Source organism: Schistocerca cancellata, chromosome 1, assembly GCF_023864275.1.
Source record: "Schistocerca cancellata isolate TAMUIC-IGC-003103 chromosome 1, iqSchCanc2.1, whole genome shotgun sequence".
NCBI lineage: Eukaryota > Metazoa > Arthropoda > Insecta > Orthoptera > Acrididae > Schistocerca > Schistocerca cancellata.
The window spans coordinates 246,188,481-246,210,575 of record NC_064626.1 but is presented as its reverse complement, the minus strand read 5'-3'; the positions used below and the strand labels follow the sequence as shown (position 1 = coordinate 246,210,575).

Here is a 22,095-nt window from a genome sequence, read left to right as displayed (position 1 = left end):
ATTGTACCAAAATGTACAGCTTTAAGGCATGACGAATTTAGAAGCTATGCAGGCGCCCTTTCAGGAATGAAAGAATTTTATCTGAAGGCAGATATAGTTCCTTGTGAAAAAGTTTGACTAACTCACCTGCAGATGACAGCACTAGCAGCGGAGGGTGTATTAAAGCGTGTCGGGGGGGGGGGGGGGGGAGAGATCCGCGGAAAGGCGCCGGAATGCGGAAACGGAGCGATTTACCTGAAACAAAATGGGCGTAATCATTCACTTTCGGGCCATGGTTCAAATGGCTCTGAGCACTATGGGCCTTAACTTCTGAGGTCATCGGTCCCCTAGACTGAGAACTACTTAAACCTAACTAACCTAAGGGCATTACACACATCCATGCCCGAGGCAGGATTAGAGCCTGCGACCGTAGTGGTCGGGCCAAGGGTGGACGCGTTTCCGTAATGGTTAAGTTTGTAAACTGTTCGTGTGCAGCTGTGGTTAAAGTATACTGTGCATGGCAAAATGAAACCATCCAGAAACCGGCTCCAAGGCAAGTGCGGTGCACCTTGCTGCATAGATGATAGCGGTGAACGATGGCCGAGAGCACGTGTATGGGAGGATAGACGTACAACTGTTGAGCAGCTGACCGCCCAGATGGACCAAGGAGCTATTGACAGTGTCTCCTCAGCGACCGCTTAGCGAACTTTGCAACGTATGAGCCTCTGCAGTAGGCAAAAGCTTCATGGACCCATGCTGACTGCAGTTCATTGTCGACGAAGACTGGAATTGGCATGCCGTACCGCAAGTGGTCGTCCAGTGAGTGGAGACAGGTGGCCTTTTCAGATGCATCATGCTCCAGTGGACAGATGGCCGTCGGCGTGAAGCGTCTGAAAGCAAATACCCTGCAAAAACCGTCGGTAGAGTCCACGATGGAGGAGGGAATGTTATGGTCTCGGGAATGTCTCGCGGCGTTCCATGCGTTATATAGCCACTGTGGAAGGCACGATACACACTCCGCCTCACCTTCCGCATACGCCTCCCGTCCCCCATGCGGATCCTCTATGATCTCATTCCTTTCCCCCATCTGCTCCTATTCCTCGAACACATCCACAGCCTCTACACCTCCCGCCGCCTTGATCCCCCTCACCCCCTGGTTGCTCCTCTCCTCTCCCATCCCCGCCCCATGGCACGTCTTCACTGTTGTGTCCCCCCTACCCTCCATCTTACACCCTTCATCTCCTTTCCCAAGGTGGCTTCCATCAACTCCCCATCCCGGATGATGCCCTCTCTCCCTCCATTTATCCCTCCTGTCAACTCTGATCCTCACTCCCTCTCCTTTCCTCTGTCCTTTTCCTGGGCTCCCTCTCTCCACTTCCATAGTCTTTTTTCCCCACCTCCCCTCTCTCTGCCCCCTTCTGTCCCCCGAGTCCTTTTGCATTTGCCTCCTCTGCCTCCTCTCATTCCATCTCGCGTCTGCCCTGCCCCTCTCTCCCTTTATTAGTCCTCCCCTTCCTTGATCCCCCCCCCTTTTCGTTTTTTTCCTTCCTCCCTCCTTGTTCTTCACCCTCCTCCAGGTCCCCCCCCCCCCCCCCCCCCCGTCTGCCTTTGGCTCGGGAGTGTCATCTTTGTGCCGCCCTTTTAGTGCAGTGTTTTACAGTGAGTGTTCTACAGTGAGTGTTCCGAGTTGTGTTTTTTGGGGAGTGTTGCGAACGGCCATCATACTGTCGCTGGGTGTGCTTTTTATCTCTTGTTCTTCACCCTCCTCCAGGTCCCCCCCCCCCCGTCTGCCTTTGGCTCGGGAGTGTCATCTTTGTGCCGCCCTTTTAGTGCAGTGTTTTACAGTGAGTGTTCTACAGTGAGTGTTCCGTGTTGTGTTTTTTGGGGAGTGTTGCGAACGGCCATCATACTGTCGCTGGGTGTGCTTTTTATCTCTTGTTCTTCACCCTCCTCCAGGTCCCCCCCCCCCCCCCCCCCCCCCGTCTGCCTTTGGCTCGGGAGTGTCATCTTTGTGCCGCCCTTTTAGTGCAGTGTTTTACAGTGAGTGTTCTACAGTGAGTGTTCCGTGTTGTGTTTTTTGGGGAGTGTTGCGAACGGCCATCATACTGTCGCTGGGTGTGCTTTTTATCTCTTGCGAACAGAAACCAGACTGTCGCCGTGTTTTTTTAATTGTGTGTGTACTATGTTCCTTGTCTGATTCCTGTGTCTTTTATTAACATTGCCAACCCCTTTTGCTTTCTGTTTTAACTTTCCGCATTTATCCACCATTTTACACTTTACGTCACCGTTTTATCGCCTTTTTTTGTTTCATTTCTTCTTCCTTTTTTTAAACTCAAGTCTGCAGGCTGTAGAGCAGTGTACTAAGCTGCTGCCAGCCCGCCCCCTTCGGGGGGAATTGAAAATCAATGAAGGAAAAAAAAGGCACGATACATATCTCGTAGCAGCCAGCGCTGGAAACGGCTTTCAACAGCTGGTCACATTAATGTGACCGTAGATTGTACTTGCAACTGTAATGATCAGTCAATGGCACACCGTTGATGACTGGAGAAAATAAATCGTAAATCAACACGAAACACCCCTCGCACGTTTTGCCGGCCCGAGTGGCCGAGCGGTTAAAGGCGCTACAGTCTGGAACCGCAAGACCGCTACGGTCGCAGGTTCGAATCCTGCCTCGGGCATGGATGTGTGTGATGTCCTTAGGTTAGTTAGGTTTAAGTAGTTCTAAGTTCTAGGGGACTTATCACCACAGCAGTTGAGTCCCATAGTGCTCAGAGCCATTTGAACCATTTGAACCCTCGTACGTTTGAGACCACTGAGCCCCTCTGGCGTGCAGAAGCGCTCGCGCCCTCCGTCAACAGGTCCCAGCCGGCGCTCGGTGCGCTGAGTGCGCCGCCGCTGAAGACTGGACAACCCGCGGCCGGCGGCGCAGCGGCGTCCGCCCCGCAATGAACTTGTAGATGAATGATTCATGGCGCCACAATGGCGCCTCAGATTGCCGGCCTCCTCGCTCGCACACGGCAGCTTTGTGGCTGCGGGCGCCGCAGCTAATGACCGCCTGCCTTCCCAAGGTTGCGCGTCCCGCCTGCTGCTCGTCGCAGCGTGCGCTGAAGAATAGGCTCCTGCCGCAGCGACTGCAGCCAGTCAGCGGCCACAGTGGAAATGATGCCAGCGTTCGTCACAGAACGCCCTCTACATAATTATCGTCGTTACGCCAGTACTCTTACTCTTCCTACGGTCCTTTACACCGGGTCACCTTTCTTTTTTTTTTTTCTTTGTTGAGTTTAGAATCCCCCCACCGAAGGGTGCGGGCTGGCAGCAGCTTAGTATGCCGCTCTTCAGCCTACAGACTTTGTGATAAAAAGATGAAGATAATAAAGAATAAAACACAGGCGACAAAATCGGAGATTTAAATGGTAACATGGCGAAAAAATCGTGGAACTTAAAACATAGAGCAAAGGGATGATGATGCTAATAAAACACATATGAAGCAGACAGGTAAAATAACAGACAGAGAATTAAAAAACACGGCGACAGTCTGGTTTCTGTTCGTAAAAGACATAAAATTCACACCCAGCGACAGCATGGTTACTATTCGCAACACTTTGGAAATATGAACAACACTGAACATTCACTTGAACACTGCACTAAACAGTTGGCAAATATGACATACCACACCCGAGAGCAGGTGGGGGGAAACTGGACAGATGATGGGAAAATAAAAAGGGGGGAAGGAGAGGAAAAAGCGAAGGGGGAGGGGGGGAAGGAGCCGATGGAGGATGAGGACCCATAAGAGGGGTGGGGGGTGCTGGGCAGACACGACAGGAATGGAATACAAAAGGACTGGGGGGGGGGGTGAAGGACAGTAGGGAGAGGTTAGGCGAGGAGAAAACAGGATGGAAGGGGGGGAGGGAAGAGCGAGCCCAGGGAAAAGACGGAGGAAAGGAGGGTGAGGGTGAGGATCAGAGTTGATAGGAGGGATAAATGGAGGGAGAGAGGGCATCATCCGGGATGGGGAGTTGATGGAAGCCACCTTGGGAAAGGAGAGGAAGGGTGTAGAGATGGAGGGTAGGGGGGACACAACAGTGAAAGCGTAGCAGGGGCAGGGGCGGGAGAGGAGAGGAGCAACCAGGGGGTGAGGGGGATCAAGGCGGCGGGAGGTGTAGAGTATGCAGATATGTTCGAGGATTAGGAGCAGATGGGCGAAAGGAATGAGATCATAGAGGATGTGCGTGGGGGACGGGAGGTGTATACGGAAGGCGAGGCGGAGTGCATGATGCTCAAGGATCTGGAGGGACTTATAGAATCAGCTTGTCTTGAACCTCCTTTTATTCGTCGACATTGTGAGGTGTCGGTTGAGCATTTACCATATCCCTGAGCTGATTCAGAAGCTGTCCCCAGTAATTTGTAGTGACAGATAACTCTTCAGAAGATTGTGCAAATTAAAAGAAAACAAAGTCGTGCAAAGGAAAACTACCTGCTTAATTACACTGAGGTGACGAAAGTCATTGAATAGCGATATACACATATACAGGTGGCGACAGTATAGCGTATACCAAGTATAAAAGGGCAGTGCATTGGTGGAGCTATCATTTGTACTCAGGTCATTTATGTGAAGGCGTGATTATGGCCACACGACGAGAATTAACAGACTTTGAACGCGGAACGGTAGTTGCAGCTTGTGACACTCCATTTCGAAAATTGTTAGGACATCGTTCAGTATTTCGAGATCCACAGCGTCAAGAGCATGCTGGGAATACAAGTTTCAGGCATTACTTCTCACCACGGACAATGCACTGGCCTAATGCCTTCACTTCACGACCGAGAGCAGAGCGTAGAGTTTTCAGTGTTAACAGACAAGCAAGACTGTGTGAAATAACTGCAGAAAGCAATATGGGACGCACGACGAACGTATCCGGTAGGACAGTGCAACGAAATGGCGGAAGAGGACCAACGCGAGTGCCTTTGCTAAGAGCACGACGTCGCCTACGGCGCCTCCGCCAAACTCGTGAACGTATCCGTTTGGCAATAGATGGCTGGAAAACCGTGAAACCGTGTCCTCGTCAGATGAGTCCCGATTTCAGTTGGTAAGAGCTGATGGTAGGGTTTTAGTGTGGCGCTAACTCCACGAAACCATGGAGCCAAGTTGTCAACAAGGCAGTGTGGAAATTGGTGGTGGCTCCATAATGGTGTGGGCAGTTTTTACATGGAATGGACTGAGTCCCCTAGATGTTCAGCTACTTGGAGGCCATTTGCAGTCATTCATGGGCGTCACATTCGAAAACAATCATGACATTTTTATGAATAACAGTGAGCCATGTCACTGTGCCATCACTGTTCACAATTGGTTTGAGGAACTTTCTGGATAAGATACAGCACAAATTAAGAGTGGGTAATTTCATTCACTCCGTATTTAGCTTAGCGAGTGACTTGCTGCTGGCTTGGTATGTATTTTGTTGTTATATTAAAAGTAAAATCAGTTGATCATTTGCTTACAGTAAAAGCAATTAAATCTTTCAATAATTAAAAGCAAACTGATGCCTTTTTCCAAATTTTGCATTACGTTATGCTGAGGTTACTGAAAGTAATTTTTTTGCATAATAAAGTTTTAGTTAGATTTATTTAGTCATTAACTTTAGTTATAGAAAAGGGTGACAAACTTCTGCTGCCACGCCAGTGCTTATTTGCGTAATTTTCTTTGCCTTACCTCCCTTAAGATTCTGGAGAGTCATTGCCCTAGCGGGATGGCGACCGTTTAAGTATCATCTTTTTAGCTACTGAGTGGCTTTTTGCATTATCAGTACTTTTTGTATTAAATATTACGTGCGGTTCATGAGCTTGCACTATCTTCCAACCATTTCAAAATCATCGTCAGTGTTTACATTAGGTTTAGAATAGATTATTCCTTCAGAAGGGCCTGTTGTACACTTTCCTCCTAGTAACCGGTATTATTTTTCTTCGATAGCGATAGGGTAACCCACTGTAAAATTTCATTAGGCATACACGATCAGAGTCAATTATATACCAGTCCAGTAGGCAGATTAGGAAGAAGAACGTTACAAAGTCACTCCTGAAACTTCCTGGCAGATTAAAACTGTGTGCCCGACCGAGACTCGAACTCGGGACCTTTGCCTTTCGCGGGCAAGTTTTCTACCATCTGAGCTACCGAAGCACGACTCACGCCCGGTACTCACAGCTTTACTTCTGCCAGTACCTCGTCTCCTACCTTCCAAACTTTACAGAAGCTCTCCTGCGAACCATGCAGAACTAGCACTCCTGAAAGAAAGGATATTGCGGAGACATGGCTTAGCCACAGACTGGGGGATGTTTCCAGAATGAGATTTTCACTCCGCAGCGGAGTGTGCGCTGATATGAAACTTCCTGGCTAAGCCATGTCTCCGCAATATCCTTTCTTTCAGGAGTGCTAGTTCTGCATGGTTCGCAGGAGAGCTTCTGTAAAGTTTGGAAGGTAGGAGACGAGGTACTGGCAGAAGTAAAGCTGTGAGTACCGGGCGTGAGTCGTGCTTCGGTAGCTAAGTTGGTAGAGCACTTGCCCGCGAAAGGCAAAGGTCCCGAGTTCAAGTCTGGGTCGGGCACACAGTTTTAATCTGCCAGGAAGTTTGATATCAGCGCACACTCCGCAGCAGAGTGAAAATCTCATTCTGGAAAGTCACTCCTGTTTCCAAAGATGGGAGAAGATCAGACGCATAGTTATCACTGACGCCCGCCTGTTGCAGGATTCTAAATCAGACTTTCGGCCCGAACGTTATGCTGTTCCGGGTGAGAACAATCTTCTTCCAAACAATCAGCACGTATTTAGGGAAAAACACTCGTGTGAAACAAAGCTTGTCTTTTTCAGACACAACGTCTTGGAAACTACGTATGTAGGACAGAAAGTAGATGCTGTAACGAAGTTCTGTGCAAAGGGGAGCGCAACCCCTAAGGCATCACGGGCATGCGTGCTGCCTACATGGCCCCTGCACGTCACACCATCGTTAGCTCTCCGTGTCACAGTCACAGCCGGACACCAGCCAGCAGCACCAGCGTTGGCAGAGACCACCACTTCCGACGGACCTATTCGTGTCAGCATAGCACGTAACAAGAAAATAGTATCACAGGTATTCCTCCGCTGGTAGTTATGAAGGCTGGCGCATCGATTACAACAGCCTGTTCTTCCGGTTTGGAGATCCTCTCCTGGTCTCTGGGTGAGTGCTACTCACCTCGTCGTCTCAGGACGCTCTCTAAGCCCATCGTAGAAACCGACGCCACTATTCTCAGTTTTCATTCCTCTGCGGGCTGACGACTGTATTAAGGATAGACGTCTCTTTTCCTATTTTGGAGCTAATCAGGCCACATTCTCGGACCGTAGACTATTTCCCTGCAAGTGTATTTTCCTACGAAGCTCCTACATATTGGGAACAGTCAGGCGACTTTAGACAGCAGTACCTGTCAAGTCTCTACACCAGTACGTAGGGAGACGCTGTATTTTGTGCCTTTTGTTCTTACCGTAGAAGCTGACGTATTTCGTTGTCAATAAACTTATTAAAACTTGATCAATGTTTTCCCTGTAAATAAATAAATAAAAATAAATAATAAACAAAGAGAAAAAAATGACGGCACTTAATTTCAAGATTAAGGGTGTACGTCTGGAACACGCCACATCGAAAAAGTATTTACAGACAACACTAAGAACTGATATGAAATTAGTCACGTAAAATCAGTTTTAGAAAAGCCGAATTGAAGGGTTTTGCAAAAATGTCATGCATCTATAAAGAAAATCACATGCAAGGTGATAGTGAGTCTAATTCTAGAATTTTGTTGCAGTGTTGTAGTCCTTATCAAGTATGCATGACAAAAGACATGAATTCAGAGGTGTGGTGGTAGGATCACAACGGGTCGGTATGGACCATACCATAATGTAAGATAAATGCTGGAGGAACTTGAATGAGACATTATTGTCACATAACACTACGTGATTCTGATCCATTTTTGCCGCCATTTGGTGGTTAATTTTACTTAGCAGGAAAGCTTTGCGTTTTTCTCAGTGGAGAGGTGTTACCTCGGTGTGGTCTCTGCGTCCTCCTTGTCGGCAGGAGGCGGATGGTGAATGTCATTAAACACGTCATTACATATGGTGGAGGTCCCCTGGGAGCTGGCAGTTTTCGCAGAAGGAAGGCTGCAGCCTGCTTCGTGCTTTTGTTGGCAGTCCTTGCACCTCTCCTAGCCCTGAGCGGAAGGTGCCGTGCCATCCACAGAGAACTATCACGCACAACGTTTTTGCCTATCTGTTCTGAAATAAAAAGACGAGACACCAACACATCGCCCGACCGTCGTGGGAAGGTCCACTGCTGTCGCTCCAAAATTTGGTGCACTCAACTGAACTGAATTGCCTCACCACTGCTTGGGGTTAAGAAGCCGACCAATCGATGGGACACTGATCCATCCCAGTACCAACCACCTATTAGTTAAGACACATTTTGTGTGCCAGGAGTGGGAAGATTCTGCAGCATTCCCCTGCTTTTGCCTTGAAATAAGCTATACTCTCGTCTTTCACATTGACAAAAGCGTTGAGTCATCCCTCCATTTAGAGCCTTTTTTGGAACTGGAGAGCTGTGGAAGGATATGGTCATTCGGTCGTTCCCTACTGTGAGTGTCGTTAGTCTTCCAGCCATCGACTGGTGCTCATTGATGCACAGTTCACTCAAGTTAAATATAAGTGTCACATTTGCAGTAGTTCGATCGGTATTCTGAGCAGCTCGTTACTTGCTTACTTTGCTTGCAACTTATCTTGTTTAACTTGCTTATAATTTGTGGCATTTTGTTGTATCGTCAACTTAGATTTTGCGAACTCGCTTTCTCCATACAGTCATTCCCACATTTTGCTATGTCACGACATTTTGTAATCTTATTCGAGTTTGAGAACTTCGTTGTTTATTAATTTTTAATGAGATTTTTGTCAATCATCAGAGCAAATAAATATCTGTTAACCTCAGTATTGACGTAGACTGGAAGATCTCATGCATTGTCCTACAACTTTACGATGTTTAGGCGACCCACAAATAACAAATGTAAGGTGTGCACAACTAAGCTTGTTCTCACTGTGACAGCGATATCGCTGTTCACAGCTGCAAAGATTTGACAGCTGATCAAAGATTTGTTTTATAACGAGCATTGCACTTAATGCTCTTCTAATCTCATCCAGAACTGGGACGCGAGTTTAAAATGACTAGTCTTATATTACAGTACCGACCAGTAGACGTGATTTAAATTTCTTTTAAAAAGTGCTGAATATTTGTACTTGGTTTTATCAGGCTATTCAAGCTAAATTCTAGATCGTGGTATGCCCTCCTTGTAAGAAGTCGAGATTGACGATGAAAAGGAAATTAGGCGACCCCACTGACAGAAATTACCCTCAACTACTGGAGTCTGTATCTGGCGGCAGGACTAGCATTCAGAGAATGTGTGAGCGTGGTCTATGAGACTGATGTATTTCCCAGGACGAAACGCGGACCCAGCAGAGAGAAATCGCCGCTCTACCTCTTCAAAATACTGTGTAAACATTTCCGTCTGTTCACGGTGCGATAGGCAAGAAAAATATCGCTTTATTTCCGCTTTTATATCGCGTTGTGGCTTCTGCTTGCAGTCCAGGTTCTTCTGTGACAGTGCTCTGCAGCTTCGGAAAAATCCTCATGGCGTTTATCACACCAAGTAGCCTACACCACTACGTGCTATATAAATCCTTTACTACAAACAGCATGGTTTTACTTTGGAAGCGTGTTGCGTGTGAAAAACAAATTGAACAAATAAATCACTTTTTTTCAACTGCAGTTCGTTTGTCAGTAACTGGTTTGTGATGCCATCAGCATGTAACAACTGACTGGTGTCTAGTAGCGTGTAAGAAATTCAACTTAAAAAACTATAGATATTAAGAAAGGTGCAGAGAGGTCATGACATTAAAAAGGAAAATATCATACGGAGTGCGCAAAATTCGTGTTGTGTGTTAAATACTTCTACTCTTGATTTTTTTTTTCTTACTGTAGGGTGGTACAGTTGCATGGGGGAAACGGTGAGACTGGATATAAAATCGAAGTGTAAATAAAGGACACTATTCAGCGGGCGTACTACGGCAGCTGAAAACGTGGAAACGCAAAGAAATTCTCTTAGTTTACAGAAATAAACCACGGAATTATGTACAGAGCATGTTATGTGTTACATTACCTAGAAGAACTATTTCGACGTGAGAGGAAGAAGAAATGCAAGCAGACCAAACATAAGAGGGGTCAAACGGCTGCAGAGCTCAGGCTACAGCGGGCTGTAAGGAATACTGTTGTACTGCCGGAGAAGAAGAAAACGAGGAAAACCTGGATGTAAACTAGGTAAGATATATTGTTTCTGTTGTGTTGGCAGAAGAGCCAACACCGTGTTACTAGAGGAGGCCGAAATGCACGCGTTTTAGCTCACGCAGGCTGGCGTGAGGAGGGAAGAACTATACTGACGTGAGGTCTGGAACATGTCAAGGAATTAGAATTCAGAAAGCGGATGGAATTAGTTTCATACTTAACTTTAATCCATTAATGATGAACGTCGCTCTTGACGGTACAGGATTCACAATATTATCTGTTCAGAATAGGAACTGAATATGGCGCCTTGCTAGGTTGTAGCAAATGACGCAGCTGAAGGCTATACTAAACTGTCGTCTCTGCAAATGAGAACGTATGTAGTCAGTGAACCATCGCTAGCAAAGTCGGCTGTACAACTGGGGCGAGTGCTAGGGAGTCTCTCTAGACTAGACCTGCCGTGTGGTGGCGCTCGGTCTGCAATCACTGATGGCGACACGCGGGTCCGACGTATACTATTGGACCGCGGCTGATTTAAAGGCTACCACCTAGCAAGTGTGGTGTCTGGCGGTGACACCACAGTTTCTTTTCCAAAATCTGTAGGGTCGCAAGGAACGACAATTATTCCATCTGTGAAATAACCAAAAAAATTTTTATAGAATTTTTCGTTTTATTGACAAAATTTGTCTGTACTCAGTCAGCCAATATTCATGTATCATTTATGTTTATTGTAGACTAGTAATTCGTTTAATTATGTACCATGGTAAATAATAAAAACGATTCAGTCTTGAAAGTTTGTTCGTCCCTTCATTGTGTGACACTTTCACCTGTGATAAAAACAATGTGCATCAGGAAAACAAGAAGTAATTCACTACGAATTCACGTTTAATTGGAGCTCCTGTATCGTTAGGACGAAGTGGCCGAAGTATTTGTAGTAAATCCATAGCATGTAGTCTTCGGCAGAGCTATAGCTTGTGATGCGGTATCTGTTCTCCCAAATTTTGGGTTAATACCTCTTTTGTTCCATTAAGTTTCTACATCTACATTTACATCCATACTCCGCAAGCCACCTGACGGTGTGTGGCGGAGGGCGTGCAGCCGCAAGAATTCCCCTTCTTCTAACATTTCGACTGTATAACGTTCAGCCATCTTCAGAGTGAGCCGCAAGACTGCCGCTCCAGTGCTCGTTTCGTCCCTTTAAATGCAAATGCGCCAAAGACGTTGGTCGGCGCCAGAGACGTGCACCATGCGCGAATTACATCTATGACTCCGCAGTCGATCTGTGTTGGCATGTCCATATATCACTGTGAGCTGCACTGTGACGACGTTTTTTAAGAGTTTATTACACCAAGTGCCGGATTCCACGATTTGTCAAGGTTGAAACCACTATCACTATTAATTAAATTAGTCGTCACGCGAATCTCAATTGCCTCCTTCACTATCGAGTCCCAAAAATTAATCCGCAGATTGTGCACGTCTCTGCCGTCGACCAACGTCTCTGGCGCATTTGCATTTGTGGCCTCATGCGCAGTTGCGCGGTACACGAGTATAAAGGGACGAAACGAGCACTGGAGCGGCAGTCTTTCGGCTCACTCTGAAGATGGCTGAATGTTATACAGCCGCAATATTAGAAGAAGAAGGAGAATTCTTGCGGCTGCCCATCCGAAACTTAATGGAACAGTCTTTGCGCCGCCAAAACCTGAATATTCACATGATAGCTCTTTTATTCTTGCTGCTTCAATGAACGTTCCTTTCTCTTCAGAGCGTAGTGACTGACTAATGTTTATTCTAGTACAAGAGTCGTTCACTAAGTAATGCAACACATTCTTTTCTCGCCCAGTTTCGGTTGAAAATAATGCGAAAGCTGTTGTGGAACATCGTGGAATATTCCCGCTTCAGCTCATATGGTTTCACGAAATTCCGCTAGGTCGCGGCACTGTATGTAGCCTTCAAAATGGCGTCTGTAACGGAGGGTCGTTCCAAGTAGACAATTGTCGTTGAACTGCATTCGGCGGAAAAAAAAGAGCATCGCGGGTATTCATAGGCGCTTGCAGAAAATCTACGGAGACCTGACCGTGAACAAAAGCACTGTCAGTTCTTGGGCGAGGGATTTGTCGCCATCGAAACGAGGTCGCGCAGACCTGTCCGATCTCGCACGTGCCGGCCGGCCACACACAGCTAGCTGTAACGCCTGCAACATTGGAACTCTCATTCGACGTAATCGACAGCTCACAATCAAACACTTCTACATCTACATCTACATTTATACTCCGCAAGCCACCCAACGGTGTGTGGCGGAGGGCACTTTACGTGCCACTGTCATTATCTCCCTTTCCTGTTCCAGTCGCGTATGGTTCGCGGGAAGAACGACTGTCTGAAAGCCTCTGTGCGCGCTCTAATCTCTCTAATTTTACATTCGTGATCTCCTCGGGAGGTATAAGTAGGGGGAAGCAATATATTCGATACCTCATCCAGAAACGCACCCTCTCGAAACCTGGCGAGCAAGCTACACCGCGATGCAGAGCGCCTCTCTTGCAGAGTCTGCCACTTGAGTTTGTTAAACATCTCCGTAACGCTATCACGGTTACCAAATAACCCTGTGACGAAACGCGCCGCTCTTCTTTGGATCTTCTCTATCTCCTCCGTCAACCCGATCTGGTACGGATCCCACACTGATGAGCAATACTCAAGTATAGGTCGAACGAGTGTTTTGTAAGCCACCTCCTTTGTTGATGGACTACATTTTCTAAGGACTCTCCCAATGAATCTCAACCTGGTACCCGCCTTACCAACAATTAATTTTATATGATCATTCCACTTCAAATCGTTCCGCACGCATACTCCCAGATATTTTACAGAAGTAACTGCTACCAGTGTTTGTTCCGCTATCATATAATCATACAATAAAGGATCCTTCTTTCTATGTATTCGCAATACATTACATTTGTCTATGTTAAGGGTCAGTTGCCACTCCCTGTACCAAGTGCCTATCCGCTGCAGATATTCCTGCATTTCGCTACAATTTTCTAATGCTGCAACTTCTCTGTATACTACAGCATCATCCGCGAAAAGCCGCATGGAACTTCCGACACTATCTACTAGGTCATTTATATATATTGTGAAAAGCAATGGTCCCATAACACTCCCCTGTGGCACGCCAGAGGTTACTTTAACGTCTGTAGATGTCTCTCCATTGAGAACAACATGCTGTGTTCTGTTTGCTAAAAACTCTTCAATCCAGCCACACAGCTGGTCTGATATTCCGTAGGCTCTTACTTTGTTTATCAGGCGACAGTGCGGAACTGTATCGAACGCCTTCCGGAAGTCAAGGAAAATGGCATCTACCTGGGAGCCTGTATCTAATATTTTCTGGGTCTCATGAACAAATAAAGCGAGTTGGGTTTCACACGATCGCTGTTTCCGGAATCCATGTTGATTCCTACATAGTAGATTCTGAGTTTCCAAAAACGACATGATACTCGAGCAAAAGACATGTTCTAAAATTCTACAACAGATCGACGTCAGAGAGATAGGTCTATAGTTTTGCGCATCTGCTCGACGACCTTTCTTGAAGACTGGGACTACCTGTGCTCTTTTCCAATCATCTGGAACCTTCTGTTCCTCTAGAGACTTGCGGTACACGGCTGTTAGAAGGGGGGCAAGTTCTTTCGCGTACTCTGTGTAGAATCGAATTGGTATCCCGTCAGGTCCAGTGGACTTTCCTCTGTTGAGTGATTCCAGTTGCTTTTCTATTCCTTGGACACTTATTTCAATGTCAGCCATTTTTTCGTTGGTGCGAGGATTTAGAGAAGGAACTGCAGTGCGGTCTTCCTCTGTGAAACAGCTTTGGAAAAAGGTGTTTAGTATTTCAACTTGAGGTCTGTGTTGGTAGTGCTGACACACTAGTCCACCAGTTACGGTATTCAAAGGTGTGTGCTTGCTGGGTTCTTCACTGCCTAACAGAAGACCATAAAGAGCAAGTAGGGATCATGTGTGCGGTATTCCTTGTGCGTTACGAGGCGTGCACTAGTAGAGTGGCACCATGAAGCAGTACAGGCCCTCCAGTAAGGCCGTCGCATTCAATGCAGATTACGTCGAAAAATAGGATTTTGAGGCCAAAAGAGTGGGGAATAACATCGTGTATTGGAGTGCTGAATAATACCAGTCTGCTTTCAGAGAAAAAAATTGCATCATTTATTGAACGTCCTTCGTAAGTGACCCTTCATCCTTTCTGAATGAATACGAAAATTAAGAGCAAGACAGACTGAAAAGAGTTGGGTGTAGGTCTGGTCCTATCGGACAGGCTGCTATATAGCTCCCACTCTCTGACACTATCCCTCTGCTAACCGCCACGTTGACTTTTAATCTTAGTTGATCCAGTATCGACCATGGGACAACGACTGGCACGTATTTCTTGATGCAATAATTTATCAACAGCCTATGTACTGTAGAAATTTATTTTATAAATTTTCTTATGTGCCACCAGTTTCGGCATTACATTGATGCCGTCTTCAGGCCCCATACGTCATAGACACAGTCTGTGTCGCCTGGCCACCAAGAGCTGTTGCGTAATGATTTGATTCATGGCTCCAGTTATATGGCTCCTTCCGTGTATAGCGATTTCACGGCTATGACGTGTGGGGCCTGAAGATGGCATCAATGTAATGCCGAAACTGGTTGCACATAAGAAGTTTATAAAATAAATTTCTCCAATACATACGGCTGCTGGTAAATTATTGCATCAATAGACGGGGACTTTTGGCTGCTCAGTTTCCCGCCTGGCCCGGTGCGTCCGTCTTTAGCTAAGCTGGTCGCCCAAGACTCCTCTTAAGCGATCTCAGTGCGGATGACGGATCAACACAGGGCGCAGTGAAACAGTACTCCCATCCTCAGACTATCCACCACATCCTGCCTAAAGGTCGCTGGATTACAGGCGGACGCCACCACTCCCAGCCGCCAGCGAAGGCTACTTTACGTACAATCAGCGATGTCAACGAACTATTTGTTCTCCATATTCACAGCTAACTCACTGATTTATCACGAAAACAAATGTGTACAGTGTACTTATTTTCTTCTTACTTTACGTTTCGACGAGACAGAGTACTCGGCCGGATATGACACGAACTGTTGTTATCTTGTGGATCCACATCGCAATTTGAATCACGAATCCAATTCCTTCGATCACTTAGAGACAGAAAAATCACTTTGGCACTTATGGTACCGTCTTTAACCCTCAGACCTATCTTGGTAGTACTGCGAAGAAAAAATTGCACTGGATAATATCAACACATTCTTCTATTCGTCCAGTTATGAATAAGGAAATCCACCCTAAAAACGTACACTACTGGCCATCAAAATTGCTCCACCACGAAGATGACGTGCTACAGACGCGAAATTTAACCAACAGGAAGAAGATGCTGTGATATCCAAATGATTAGCTTTTCAGAGCATTCACACAATGTTGGCGCCGGTGGCTTACATGAGGACGGTTTCCAACCAATTTCTCTACACAAAAAGCAGTTGACCGGCGTTGCCTGGTGAAACGTTGTTGTGATGCCTCGTGTAAGGAGGAGAAATGCGTACCATCACGTTTCCGACTTTGATTAAGGTTGGATTGTAGCCTATCGAGATTGCAGCTTATCGTATCGCGACATTGCTGCTCGCGTTGGTCGAGATCCGATGACTGTTAGCAGAATATGGAATCGGTGGGCTCAGGAGGGTAATACGGAACGCCGTGCTGTATCCCAACGGCCTCGTATCTCTAGCAGTCGAGATGACACGCATCTTATCCGCATGGCTGTAACGGATCGTGCAGCCACGTCTCGATCCCTGAGTCAACAAATGGGGACGTTTGCAAGACAACAACCATCTTCACGAACAGTCTGACGACGTTTGCTGCAGCATGGATTATCAGCTCGGAGACCATGGCTGCGCTTACCCTTGACGCAGCATCACAGACAGGAGCGCCTGTGATGGTGTACTCAATGACGAACCTGGGTGCACGAATGACAAAACGTCATTTTTTCGGATAAATCCAGGTTTTGTTTACAGCATCATGATGGTCGCATCCGTGTTTGGCGACATCGCGGTGAACGCACATTGGAAGCGTGTATTCGTCCTCGCCATACTGGCGTATCACCCGGCGTGATGGTATGGGGTGCCATTGGTTACACGTCTCGGTCACCTCTTGTTCGCACTGACGGCACTTTGAACAGTGGACGTTACATTTCAGATGTGTTACGACCCGTGGCTCTACCCTTCATTCTATCCCTGCGAAACCCTACATTTCAGTAGGATAATGCACGACCGCATGTTGCAGATCCTGTACGGGCCTTTCTGGATACAGAAAATGTTCGACTGCTGCCCAGGCCAGCACATTCTCCAGATCTCTTAGCAACTGAAAACGTGTGGTCAATGGAGGCCGAGCAACTGGCTCGTCACAATACGCCAGGATAATGGATGAACTGTGGTATCGTGTTGAAGCTGCATGGGCAGCTGTACCTGTACATTCCATCCAAGCTCTGTTTGACTCAATGCCCAGGCGTATCAAGGAAATTATTACGGCCAGAGTTGGTTGTTCTGGGTACTAATTTCTCAGGATCTGTTGTTGTTGTTGTTGCGGTCTTCAGTCCTGAGACTGGTTTGATGCAGCTCTCCATGCTACTCTCTCCTGTGCAAGCTTCTTCATCTCCCAGTACGTACTGCAGCCTACATCCTTCTGAATCTGCTTAGTGTATTCATCTCTTGGTCTCCCTCTACGATTTTTACCCTCCACCCTGCCCTCCAATACTAAATTGGTGATCCCTTGATGCCTCAGAACATGTCCTACCAACCAAACTCCTCTTCTCCCCAATTCTATTCAGTACCTCCTCATTAGTTATGTGATCTATCCATCTGATCTTCAGCATTCTTATGTAGCACCACATTTCGAAAGCTTCTATTCTCTTCTTGTCCAAACTATTTATCGTCCATGTTTCACTTCCATACATGGCAACACTCCATACAAATACTTTCAGAAACGACTTCCTGACACAAATCTATACTTGAAGTTAACAAATTTCTCTTCTTCAGAAACGCTTTCCTTGCCATTGCCAGTCTACATTTTATATCCTCTCTACTTCGAACATCATCAGTTATTTTGCTCCCCAAATAGCAAAACTCCTTTACTACTTTAAGTGTCTCATTTCCCAATCTAATTACCTCAGCATCACCCGACTTATTTCGACTACAATCCATTATCCTCGTTTTGCTTTTGTTAATGTTCACCTTATATCCTCCTTTCAAGACACTGTCGATTCCGCTCAACTGCTCTTCCAAGTCCTTTGCTGTCTCTGACAGAATTACAATGTCATCGGCGAACCTTAAAGTTTTTATTTCTTCTCCATGGATTTTAATACCTACTCCGAATTTTTCTCTTGTTTCTTTTACTGCTTGCTCAATATACAGGTTGAACAACATCGGGGACAGGCTACAACCCTGTCTCACTCCCTTCCCAACCACTACTTCCCTTTCATGTCCCTCGACTCTTATAACAGTCATCTGGTTTCTGTACAAATTGTAAATAGCCTTTCGCTCCCTGTATTTTACACCTGCTACCTTCTGAATTTGAAGGAGAGTATTCCAGTCAACATTGTCAAACGCTTTCTCTAAGTCTACAAATGCTAGAAACGTCGGTTTGCCTTTTCTTAATCTAGCTTCTAAAATAAGTCGTAGGGTCAGTATTGCCTCACGTGTTCCAATATTTATATGGAATCCAAACTGATCTTCCCCGAGGTCGGCTTCTACCAGTCTTTCCATTCGTCTGTAAAGAATTCGCGTTAGTATTCTGCAGCTGTGAGTTATTAAACTGATAGTTCGGTAATTTTCACATCTGTCAACGCCTGCTTTCTTTGGGATTGGAATTATTATATTCTTCTTGAAGTCTGAGGGTATTTCGCCTGTCTCATACATTTTGCTCTCCAGATGGTAGAGTTTTGTCAGGACTGGCTCACCTAAGGCTGTCAGTAGTTCTAATGGAATATTGTCTACTCCCGGGGCCTTGCTTCGACTTAGGTCTTTCAGTACTCGATCAAACTCTTCACGCAGTATGATATCTTCCACTTCATCTTCATCTACATCCTCTTCCATTTCTATAACATTGCCCTCAAGTACATCGCCCTTGTATAGACCCTCTATATACTCATTCCACCTTTCTGCTTTCCTTTCTTTGCTTAGAACTGGTTTTCCATCTGAGCTCTGGATATTCGTTCAAGTGGTTCTCTATTCTCCAAAGGTCTCTTTAATTTTCCTGTAGGCAGTATCTATCTTACCCCTAGTGAGATAAGCCTCTACATCCTTACGTTTGTCCTCTAGCCATCCCTGCTTAGCCATTTTGCACTTCCTGTCGATCTCATTTTTGAGACGTTTGTATTCCTTTTTGCCTGCTTCATTTACTGCATTTTTATATTTTCTCCTTTCGTCAATTAAATTCAATATTTCTTCTGTCACCCAAGGGTTTCTACTAGCCTTCGTCTTTTCACCTACAAGATCCTCTGTTGCCTTCACTACTTCATACCTCAAAGCTACCCATTCTTCTTCTACTGTATTTCTTTCTCGCATTCTTGTCAATTGTTCCCTTGTGCTCTCCCTGAAACTCTGTACAACTTCTGGTTGTCAGTTTATCCAGGTCCCATCTCCTTAGATTCCCACCTTTTTGCAGTTTCTTCAGTTTTAATCTGCAGTTCATAACCAATAGATTGTGGTCAGAGTCCACATCTGCCACTGGAAATGTCTTACAATTTATAACCTGGTTCCTAAATCTCTGTCTTACCGTTATATAATTTATCTGAAACCTGTCAGTATCTCCAGGCTTCTTCCATGTATACAACCTTCTTTTATGATTCTTGAACGAAGTGTTAGCTATGATTAAGTTGTGCTCTGTGCAAAATTCCACCAGGCGGTTTCCTCTTTCATTTCTTAACCCCAATCCATATTCAACTACTACGTTTCCTTCACTTGCTTTTCCTACTATCGAATTCCAGTCACCCATGACTATTAAATTTTCGTCTCCCTGCACTATCTGAATAATTTTTTTTATCTCATCATACATTTCTTCAATTTCTTCGTCATCTGCAGAGCTAGTAGGCATATAGACTTGTACTACTGTCGTAGGCGTGGGCATCGTGTCTATCTTGGCCACAACAATGCGTTCGCTGTGCTGTTTGTAGTAGCTTACCCGCCTTCCTACTGCTTTATTCATTATTAAACCTACTCCTGCATTACCCCTATTTGATTTTGTATTTATAACCCTGTATTCACCTGACCAAAAGTCTTGTTCCTCCTGGCACCGAACTTCACTAATTCCCACTATATCTAACTTTAACCTATCCATTTGCCTTTTTAAATTTTCTAACCTACCTGCCCGATTAAGCGATCTGACATTTCAAGCTCCGATCCGTAGAACGCCAGTTTTCTTTCTCCTGATAACGACGTCCTCCTGAGTAGTCCCCGCCCGGAGATCCGAATGGGGGACTATTTTACCTCCGGAATATTTTACCCAAGAGGACGCCATCGTCATTTATCCATACAGTAAAGCTGCATGCCGTCGGGAAAAATTATGGCCGTAGTTTCCCCTTGCTTTCAGCCGTTTGCAGTACCAGCACAGCAAGGCCGTTTTGGTTAGTGTTACAACGCCAGATCAGTCAATCATCCAGACTGTTTCCCCTGCAACTACTGAAAAGGCTGCTGCCCCTCTTCAGGAACCATACGTTTGTCTGGCCTCTCAACAGATACCCCTCCGTTGTGGTTGCACCTACGGTACGGCTATCTGTATCGCTGAGGCACGCAAGCCTCCCCACCAATGGCAAGGTCTATGGTTCATGGGGGTAGGTCTCAGGATCTATGCACCCAAATTGCGTGAAAATGTAATCACATGTCAGTTCTAGTATGATATATTTGCCCAATGAATACCCATTTATCATCTGCGTTTCTTCTTGGTGTAGCAGTTTTAATGGCCAGTAGTGTATGTAGAATGCTCATTGAGTACCTCTATCTATCTATCTGTCCTTATCCCTCTGCATAACAGTGTGATAAGGTTTACTTTATCTACTATTTTCTAAACAGTTTTTATTGTAGACACTGTGCGCTCGTCGGGAAACTGGTCACCTACTTTGAAGTGCTACAGTATAATAAAAACCATTCCAGACAACACTGGAGTGCAGCGCGCTCCACCATAACTCCCATAATACACGCAATGTGCTGATAACTACTCTATATAGAGCTCAGAGGCAATATTAACGAGAGAAATTGTCGTGATAGGCAGGATAAGAAATATGAAAAATAGAAAAGTGCCAGGTCATACACGCTGATGTGATACGGCAATGACATACGATCGAGAACTATCGCGACAGGGCTTCACACATTTTCTGTCTCGGAAGGGAAGGAGCAGAACGCGCCTCAAATAAAGTTTTTATGCGGGCACGGATCTTCTTAGAATAAAGGAGACGACCGCTGGGGCGGCGAACAATTTCCTTGCGAGTCGAGGCCGGGCTATCCCTTGCACGTTATCAGGACGGCGGGATGGAGGCAAATCTGCGCGCCCCGGACGGAAAAGCGAGAGAAAGTCCCTGCGATTTACAACAAAATGCACGTAGCGCTGGCCGATTTACATTTAGGGTGTGAGCGGCAGTGGGTGGGTGGAGGGGAGGGGTGTGGGACGATAAAGTCGTTTGGCGCTTTGGGACGGGCCTCGGAATGAGGAAGCGAACGCTGCGCCGCGCCCGAGCGTCCGGCAAAATCGCCCCGGAAATCCGGGTAGCCCGGAAGTCTTAGGCGGCGCTGGGGTGAGCGAGGGGCAGGGGTTGACGCTGGAACAGGGGCGGGCAGCAAGTGATAAAAGGCGGCATACTGCGACGCGGCGGTCCTAAATGCGAAGGAAAGGTCGTTTCTTACTGTCCCTTAATTAACCAACAAGTCTATCATAAAGCGTCTGTAACGAAACCGTTAAACCATGTACGAAATAGAAACACGAAAGACATATTGTAATCTGGAATATCGTGAATGTCATATGGCGCCATATCATAACTCTGTAAAATACAGAATAATCTCTGAAAGAGGTTTTCAAATTTCTGTGCTTTCCATTGGGATGTGGGCTATTATAAATGATTTTCACCGAGGAAGCTACGACCGAATACAGGGTGTTACAAAAAGGTAGGGCCAAACTTTCTGGAAACATTCCTCACACACAAAGAAAGAGAATATGTTATGTGGACATGTGTCCGGAAACGCTTACTTTCCATGTGAGAGCTCATTTTATTACTTCTCTTCAAATCATATTAATCATGGAATGGAAACACACACCAGCAGAACGTACCAGCGTGACTATAAACATTTTATTAAAGGAAATGTTCAAAATGTCCTCCGTTAGCGAGGATACAAGCATTCACCCTCCGTCGCATGGAATCCCTGATGCGCTGATGCAGCCCTGGAGAATGGCGTATTGTATCACATCCGTCCACAATAAGAGCACGAAGAGTCTCTACATTTGGTACCGAGGTTGCGTAGACAAGAACTTTCAAGTGTCCCCATAAATGAAAGGTGAGGGTTGAAGTCAGGACAGCGTGGAGGCCACGGACTTGGTCCGCCTCTACCAATCCATCGGTCACCGAATCTGTTGTTGAGAAGCGTAAGAACACATCGACTGAAATGTGCAGGAGCTCCATCGTGCATGAACCACATGTTGTGTCGTACTTGTAAAGGCACATGTTCTACCAGCACAGGTAGAGTATCCCGTATGAAATCATGA

The 22,095-nt window shown here is 46.0% G+C and overlaps 1 protein-coding gene and 1 non-coding gene across 2 annotated transcripts in view; one reads left to right on the top strand and one right to left on the bottom strand.

Moving 5' to 3' along the window:
- The window catches only part of LOC126170151 (nitric oxide synthase, salivary gland), a 718,067-nt gene that overhangs the window by 361,693 nt on the left and 334,279 nt on the right, over positions 1–22,095 (bottom strand). The window lies entirely within an intron of this gene.
- Trnas-gga (transfer RNA serine (anticodon GGA)) lies at positions 2,574–2,657 on the top strand. The gene is given in 2 exon segments: positions 2,574–2,613; positions 2,623–2,657. It is a non-coding gene; the product is annotated as a tRNA-Ser (tRNA).